This window comes from Equus caballus, chromosome 17 (genome assembly GCF_041296265.1).
Source record: "Equus caballus isolate H_3958 breed thoroughbred chromosome 17, TB-T2T, whole genome shotgun sequence".
In the NCBI taxonomy this organism is placed as follows: Eukaryota; Metazoa; Chordata; class Mammalia; order Perissodactyla; family Equidae; genus Equus; species Equus caballus.
Window position 1 is genome coordinate 98,539,289 of NC_091700.1, and position 9,100 is coordinate 98,548,388.

At 42.7% G+C, this 9,100-nt stretch overlaps 1 long non-coding RNA gene across 1 annotated transcript; it reads left to right on the forward strand.

Moving 5' to 3' along the window:
- The first annotated feature begins 5,849 nt into the window (after nucleotides 1–5,849).
- Nucleotides 5,850–8,537, forward strand: LOC138918421 (uncharacterized). The gene is made up of 3 exons (XR_011427841.1): nucleotides 5,850–6,068; nucleotides 7,011–7,893; nucleotides 8,022–8,537. It is a non-coding gene; the product is annotated as an uncharacterized lncRNA (long non-coding RNA).
- Nucleotides 8,538–9,100: the final 563 nt, after the last annotated feature.

A 9,100-nucleotide genomic window follows, 5' to 3' on the forward strand; every position in this document is an offset into this window, starting at 1 on the left:
GGGATGACTTGGAAGCAATCTAACATATTAAATGTGGAAAGAAAAGATTTCATTTAGCTGCTATGTTATTTAATTTTTAAAAAATTAGCCAAGTTGCTAAAAATATAGCCCATAGTAAATTTGTTTCTTGCTATAATAGTGTATATCCATATAACAATTTAATAAAAAGGTTTAAAATTTGAAGATTATTTTTTAAAAAGATAAATGGCTAAATTTTACATGACAAACATTTTGTATACTGGTCCATTCCCCAAATGGTCATTTTTAAATGATTTGGTACATTTTTTATAAAACCAAATAGAAGTGGTCTAGTCATGGAACTTCAGGTTACGCTTTTGCTATCACACATCATAGTGTAGCTGTCTTTAGTTTATTTAAAGTGTATAAATGTACATTTCCAAGTGAACTTGCACTTGCTGTATTATAGTCAGAAGTGCAGCCAGATGCCATGGTGAAACCAAGATGTGTTTCCTGCTGTGTGCACGAGAGCTGTACAGATGTGACGTCAGGAGATGAATGAAACTTGGCCGGTTTGTTCCTCCAGCAGTACATTTAATTTTGACATAAGTAATTTTTAAGTGTTTGTCTTAAAAATTTGTACACCAGCAGTTTAAACAAAGCCTTAAGCAAATTTTGTATTATTGTTGTCACTTAATAATGAAGTAGAAGTTACCTAATTGCAAGCAAATCACTAAGTGTCAAAACAGAATATATATATATATAGATAGATGAGGAGCTGGGGATTCCTGCCTGCAGACGGAATCCAGTCATCATCTGCCTGTGTACTGCCTGTGAGCCAAGAGTGATCTTCACCTTGTTGAATGCTTAACAACTTAGAAGAAGATTCCTAGTTCATGACACATGAAAAGTATATGAAATTCAAATTTTAGTGTCCATAAATAAAGTGTTGGCATACAGCCATGCTCACTCGCTTACATATTGTCTGTGGCTGCTTTTGTACAATGGCAGAGTTGAATAGTTGGGACTGAGACCGGATGACCCCCCCCCCCCCAACCCTCAATTATTTATTTTCTGCCCCCATGCGGAAGAACTTTGCTGACCTCTGATTTAGACTGACCTCTTGCCTGATAACCTGTGTCCTTAATTGCCCACGTAGTGAAAAGGGTCAGCGGAGTTTCCATTTCTGAGTGATAGGTGGTTCACCTTAGGCGTACTATATTGGAGAAGGTTTGTTTCTCTCATAGTGTGTTTTACAGTCTATGAAGCTCCACAAGCAAGAGTTTAGTAACCGCTTAGCATCTAAGGATCATTATGGCATGTGTTTATTATAACTAACACAATAAGTTGTTTTCTGATTGTTCATTTGATAAACAATTATTGAGAACTTTCTTTGTAACAAATGTAAATTCCTGTTTTACAGTGAATTTCCATTATAGAGGGCTATTTGGTAGAGAAATGCAAATTGTAGTTGATGATACGTTAAAATGTGAACTTTTCGCTTATCAATACCTACAAACAGGCATTTACTTTCCAGCAAAACTCCAAAACATTTAAGAATCTTGAGTGCTTAAATTTGATAAGATTTACCTAAACACAAAAGTTGATTACATGAAAATAAGTTAAAATACTAGATAATCTAATGGCAATAAAAGTAGTTTAAAAGAATATTTGGTTAAAACTCTCTTTGCCAGTTTTCACTTCTATTTTAATTTGAGCTAATAATGAAAATTAAGTTATGAGACTAAAGACTGAATGGAACACAGTTGCTAATACCAGATTTCTTCGTATCTGTTCAGTTTCCGTGCAGACAGCTGTCGTGGAGACAAGCACAGGGGCCGCATCTTGCTGTTTTGTACCCCATCTTTGCCCCTTAGGGGTTTGGTAGTGAATAAACTGCTTAACTCTCGATCAATGGTTTTTCACTTTTAAAGTATCTGTTTCATCTAGGGTGATCCTGAAAAATAAAAGGTTCAGTGAGTAAGAGTCTAGCATGTAGTTAATCACATGCTGGATATTTTTTCCCTACCTTTAGTGAAATTTCCAGTGAAGACAAATGTCTAGGCGTTGTTTCTTTTAAATGTAGAACATTACAATGAGCTGGTGTGGACTGAGCAGGCATGGCACGGTGCTCCCGGGGCAGGGGACGTGCAGGGTGGCTCCGTGTCCTGAGAAGGACTGCTGCAGTGACAGGACCCCGGGGCCACCCACGTGGACATTGTGTGGTCATCTCCATACAGGGACCATCAGAGGCTGCGAGTGCTGAAGTAAGGAAGCGTTTGCCAAAGTCAAAGCCTTTTCATTACTGCTATGTGCTTATTTTAGAAAGAATAGGTATTTACTTGAAATAACTTTTTGTATCTCGTGGTCATATAGTTACAGTTCAGGGGAAAATGTAAGATGATAAACCTTTTCATTAGGCACAATTATTAATTTTTTGTCTCTGCACTCTTAAAGACATAATGGGCTTTTGCAGGAGGTCTGGCTCTTCTCCATTGATCTGTCTGATTGAGGATTCTTTGCAGTCATGGCATGTGTAGAACAAGGTTTTGTGGCTATTTTCTGTGTCCCTCTCCGTTTATCTTGGAATCCATTCCTCCTTAATCTTGGGGGCCACGTGGTTTCGGGCGGTTTGGGAGGAAAGCTTCTGGATTTGTCTCATCTGGAGAAATTACTGCTGTTCTCCAGGCTCTTAGTTCTCGTTGCTCTCAGTTCCCATGTGTGTGGAGGGCTCAGGAAGAGAGTGGGAACGAGGTGTGTCGGGAGTCAAGGTGGCCTCTGCAGGTTTTTATGAGGAGCTTTGTTTCCAAATGTTTTAACTGTCCAGTTGTTTTCCTCACAAACCAAACACCAGTGTGCTGTGTCCTCTCCCCCCATAAAAAAGGGTGACTGCAAAGACGGTTTTAACTGGAGTGGAGAAAAGCAGTAAGTCCCTTCTCTTTCCTTGCCTCGACTGCTCTCTCTTACCTGATTTTGATCATCAAGATGGGATTGAGGGCCTGGCCCGGTGGCACAGCGGTTAAGTGCACACGTTCCGCTTCGGTGGCCCGGGTGCGGACACGGCACCACTTGTCAAGCCATGCTGTAGCAGGCGTCCCACATATAAAGTAGAGGAAGATGGGCACGGATGCTAGCTCAGGGCCAGTCTTCCTCAGCAAAAACAGGAGGATTGGCAGCAGTTAGCTCAGGGCTAATCTTCCTAAAAAAATTAAAAGATGGGATCCATACTTTCTCAATTTACATTCCCTGATTAGAAAGAAGAGCATGCAGACTAACAGATTAAATCTTGACTTGTATTAGCAATGCTTCGTTAAACCAGAGTTTCTTTGTTTGGTAAGGAAAATTGGCCCTGAGCTAACATCTGTGCCAATCTTCCTCGTTTTGCTTGAGGAAGATTGTTGCTGAGCTAACATCTGTGGCCATCTTCTATTTCATATGTGGGATGCTGCCGTAGCATGGCTTGATGAGCATTGTGGGTAGGTCAGTGCCTGGGATCCAACCTATGAACCCTGGGCCTCCGAAGGGAGCGCGCAAACTCAACCACTATGCCACCCGGCCAGCCCCCAGAGTTTTTCTAGTAAACAAAACGCTTGTTTAAGCAAGTCAGCTTTAAAGTTATTCAACATCCCTGATATAAAATTAACAGCCACCATTTAACGTCAGCTGTGTGCTCACTCTGTGCTCGGTATTTTGTATACTTTGTGTTAACTCTTTGTAACAACCCTGTCATGTAGATGTTAGTATTCCTGGACAGGATGCCAAGACCCAAGTGACAGGACCTGATTCTCACCAGGCCATACTTCCCTCCCTTGGCTGAAAAACCTCCATCCTCATACCAGCATGCTGCACCAAGAGACCTGCCCAGTGGTCAGGGCCTGGCCCTGTTGGCCCGTACTGATCGAGGCCAGGAGCAGAGCTAAGTGTCTACAGTGATCTGTCTGGGTCCTCACTGCCCTGTGTGGTAGGGAATTACCTTCAACTTAGGACTGAGAAAACTCAAGAAGACCTAAGAAGTGCCTGGTCCAAGAGTGGAGCTGGAATAGGAACCCAAGGCAGGCACAGCCCAGGGTCTTCATTGCTGGGCTTCTTGCCTGAATGAAAGACCTGTGCTACCAAGTACCTCACATGCGCCTGCCTTTCCTCCAGGTGAACCAGTGCACCGTCCAAGCATGTTCCTTGTCGTGTCCTACCGTAAATTTCAGGATTGCATTTCACCCATAAGGTTGTAAGCGCTTTACCAGGGGCAGAGTGCTGTCATAGAATCAGCGTGAGATTTGAAGTCAGAGGTTTGAATCTGGACTAGTTTCCCATGTCCCTTTTCTCAGCCCCTGTCCTCGGGCACTGTGATAATATGTCAGTGATACATGTGGGATACCAGTTATAGTGTGTATCCCACAGCTAGCGGGATCAGCCCAGCTCATGCGTGTAAGTACTAAGCACCATACGAATGATTCGAGTAATATTTTTGGTCAGTTGTGGATTATTCTCTTTAACAGATGTGTTCTGAAAAATGGAATTGAGTTTCCTTACAGCTGGAGAGAAACAAGTCGAGTCCAGCCTAGAAGAAAGTGGCCCCTTCGTCTTTCATCCTGCATGAGAACTAAGTCTGCAGCTGCTTTTCCGTAAATGATTCTGTTTGTAGAACACAGAAGTAAGTAGAGAAATAAGAGTTTCTATTTTCAGCAGCAATCAAAGCCCACTAAACTTCTGTTGACTCACCTCTCGACTGAGTTTGAGTGGACAGAATATGAGTGCAGTCCGTTCCGTGTGGAGGTGAGGATACAGGCTCAGACTGATGGGGCCGCTCAGCAAGTTAACGGGGCCGCCTTGCCTCCTTCTGGGATTGTTCCTCAGGGGCAGCGCCGTCCCGCTGCGTGTGCTCTTCCACGTGTGGGCAGTCGCTCTGCATGGAAAGCCAGAGGCCTTCAATAAAATGTGTCGAATAATAATAAATCTAAGAATCGACAAAGAACAAGACATTTTAAAACATTCTAAAGCATTAGAAGACATTCTTTTTTTTTTTTAGACTTTATTTTTCCTTTTTCTCCCAAAGTCTCCCAGTACATAGTTGTGTATTTTTAGTTGTGAATCCTTCTAGTTGTGGCATGTGGGATGCCGCCTCAGCATGGCTTGATGAGTGGTGCCATGTCCGCACCCAGGATCCGAACTGCAAAACTCTGGGCCTCCGAAGCAGAGCGCGAGAACTTAACCACTCAGCCCCGGTGCCGGCCCAAGAAGACATTCTTTTCTTTTTTTTTTTTAGGAAGATTAGCCCTGAGCTAACATCTGCTGCCAATCCTCCTCATTTTTTGCTGAGGAAGACTGGCCCTGAGCTAACATCCATGCCCATCTTCCTCTACTTTATATGTGGGACGCCTACCACAGCATGGCGTGCCAAGCGGTGCCCTGTCCGGACCTGGGATCTGAACCGGCGAACCCCAGGCCAGCGAGAAGCGGAACATGCAAACTTAAGTGCTGTGCCACGGGGCTGGCCCCCTAGAAGACTTTCTAAACGTTCTATAATCACACCTAAAATGGAGTTTCAAATTGATTTGTGTGAAGGAAATATTTTTAGGATAAATGCATAGGCCATTAGAAATGCAATATTTCTAAATGATTCGTATTCGACAAATTGAATTCGGTTAGATTTTGATCAACCAATGCATTCAATATTTTCTATTATAAAATTTTATAAGAACAAATGCAAATAATTGTTCATAGGGTTTATTAACAATTTATCCATTTAAAAAGATGCTTAGAAATGGTTTGCTGTCTCCCAAATTTATTTTGCATGAGAAATTGCTTGATAAATATTTATGTTTCCTCTATTATTGTATTTAAGCATGTTTTTGTTGCAAGTAACAGTAACTGACTGACTATGCCGTAAGCAGAGATGGAAAAGATCAGAGACGTCTCGGGAAACCCAGGAGGCAGAGCAGCAGAGAGGCCAGGCAGCACGGCTTTCTCTTTGCAGCGTAGATGTGAGAAACGAGCGACGGGAGAAACAGTTTGGCCTCAGTGGAGACAGATCCACTTGGCATCAACTGTGGCCAAGGGGGCAGATGGCACGCTAGACGCTGAGCGGCTGCAAGCCTGGCTTGGACCATCAGGTACTATGTTTAGAGTAAAGCTTTCCATTTTTGAAGTCCTTGCCCTCATAGATGCCATGTTTAAAGTGGATCGTTATCCTGCCACCATGGCAACCAGATTGGATCCGGCTTCCTTCTTTCCCTGTGAGTTGGGATGTGCTCAGGGAATGGAAATTAACTTTTGCATTTTAAGAGTAAGTAAAAATTAGGTGGTGGTGAGGATCATAATTATTCCATGGTCAGCATACGTGATTTTTAACATATTTTTGATTCTTTGCACATTGATCTCCATAAACATGAAAAATTAAAAGTTGACTAGCAGTGAAATACTTGCAGGGCACAAACATCTGCCATAAAGTATCAGTTGGTTGGAGGTAATAACGCACAAGGATGAACTTCCCCAGCGTTCTTCCCCGCTCGTCAGTCAACACGAAAGACCAGCAAGGAGCGTTTCACTTTGCAAATTTTGAAACCTTATTTCTAGACTCGAGAACATCAACAGAAGTGAAAACTGGATTGAGCTCCAGAAGGGAAGGGTGAGAACAGAATGTGTGAGGACAATTATGAAACGGTTTGTGGGGTTTATTTATATTACTCTATATTTCAAACACGATCTGAACATTGACTGTACACTAAGCAATTATCATCATTTATCGAGCTCTGACAGGACGTATTGGTGTGGTGCAAATCTTAGATGAGGTTACAATTCCTGCCACGGAGTTTGCAGTGCAACCTAATCTTTGAAAAATATAAGACAACTAAATAGACCACAGAAGAGCAAATCTGATGATGCCAGCAAAGACTCGGAGTGGCAGGATTACTGTGATTACTGAGGCTGATGTCTCGAGGAAGCAAAAACATGGGCAGACTTACTAATTTTATTTCCTCTTTTACTCCTATAAGGTCTCTTTGTAGGAGGACTCTTCTGACAATTTTATTTATGTTTTTTAATATCTGGCATAGGGAAGAAGCCAACAAATGTCATTTCTGGTGAAGTCACGACAACGCAGTGTGCATGGGGTAAAAAATGGTTCCATCGCCAAGAGCGTTAAGTTGTGCTCGTCAATGAGGCAACTCGGACTTGACAGTTGAGGGTGTCAGGCCAACATTCCTTCAGTGCAGAAAGAGCGAGCAGAGGGTCAGCTGTAGAAGCAAAGGTGTAGACGATGAAATCAAATAGATGACGTGGAGAGACCCAGTGTGCTCAATCCACGGGAACCGCGAAGACCTTCTCGTCAGTGTGGGGGACTGAGCCCCACACGCTAAACATGCTGGACGAAATACACTGAGGGAAAAAGTTTTAAATACATCCCCAGGAGCACACACAGAAAGGAAAATCCCCAGGTGCCTAAGCCAAGGAAACCAGCATAAGAAGAGTCACCAGCTGCTGAAGAGGTGGGCAGGGGACCGAGGGCTGGCCAACCAAAATGCCCCCCTGCTGGCCACAGGGGTGAGTATAAGAATGTACAGTCTGAAGAAGGGCGGGTGCCCCAAGCTCGTCCCTACATATCTTTCCTGGAACTTTTTTCTGGAACTACCAGCACAATCACTTTTTCTCCCTCCACTGGAGCTGCTAAGCTGTGTGGATTTAGAGCTAGGATTCTGGGCATTGGCTTGTCCAGCATGTGGAGAAAGTCTGCTGGAAAATGGAGAGAAATATGGTCTCCTGAGGGCATTGTTTGAGCCCCTGAAGCCACATAAGCCCCTGGATCGGTCGATAATGCACGTCAATGAATCCTTTTGTTCCTAAGCTAGTTCAAGTTGGATTTGTATACTAACCCAATCAACCACCGCCTCCACTTCCCAATCCTGCTGACCTCCTCGAGAGAACAACTGTCAACAGTTGGTGAGTATCTATTTTTACAGATGTTTTTCTAGGAAATTATACACACTCTACTATGGTGGCTTTAAAGTCACAAATCTCACGCTTCTCCCGTCAAAGGTGGGGTCTGGTTTCCCTCCCATGGCCTCTAGGTGAAACTGCCCACCTGCCCTCACGAGGAAAATACAGCAGACGTGACGCCAAGACACTTCCGAGACGAGGATGGGCAAGGCAGCACAGCTTCTGACTGACCCCTGCTCTCCACAGATGCTCCCCTCTGGGACTCGGCCACCTGTGGAGACCAGACAGGTGCTCCTGCAACATCTTCAGCTGAGTCTCAGCTGGAAGCCAGCGCCAACCACCATTCACATGAGTGAGCAAGCCTGCAGGTGATTCCAGCCCCAGGGGACGCCGAGTGAGCACAGCCGAGCGTCCCCACCCAGCCCTGTGCAAGTCACCGATTCCTGAGCAAATTAATTTTGGGGCGGTTTGCTAGATAGCAGTAGATGACCAGAACCACGCTTATGCAGACATAGTTTGCTTTGATTTGCTTTTTATATAAACAGGATCATAGCCTATTGATCTTCAACTAGCTAATTTTTTTCGTGTGTAACACTTTGCCCTGGGGTTCTCTCCATGTCAACAAATAAAGATTAATTAGCGTATAATTAAGTACCGCAAATAATTTTGTCCTACAGATATGCCATAATTTACTTAAACACTCCTCTATTGAGCAACATTTAGACTGTTTCAACATTTTCCTTGTGGCAAACCATTCTAAGATGAATATCTTTATGTTGGTCTCATCATGCACATGTATGAGTATTTCTCTGTAATAGATACATGAAATGAAATTTTAGCAGAAAAGGTTTTCACACTTTATCTTTCTGCCAAATTGCTGAAAAAAGCTGTTCCCTTTTATACTTCCCCCAGCAGTGTGTGAGAATACTCACTTCCCCTTACCTTTATTATCATTGGATATAAACCAAATCAAATTTTTTCCTATCTTAAAAAATATAATTATACATGGTTATATATTTTATTAACTACTTAAAATAGTATGTATTTTGTACATATTATATAACACACATATATTTTACATATAAATATATGTGTTTAAATATAATTTGCACTTTCCTTGTTTCTAGTGATTTTCTGCAACTCTTCAGGTATGTATTGGCCATTTATATTTATTCTAAAATTATTCATTTTCCTATTGCTTTGTTATGTG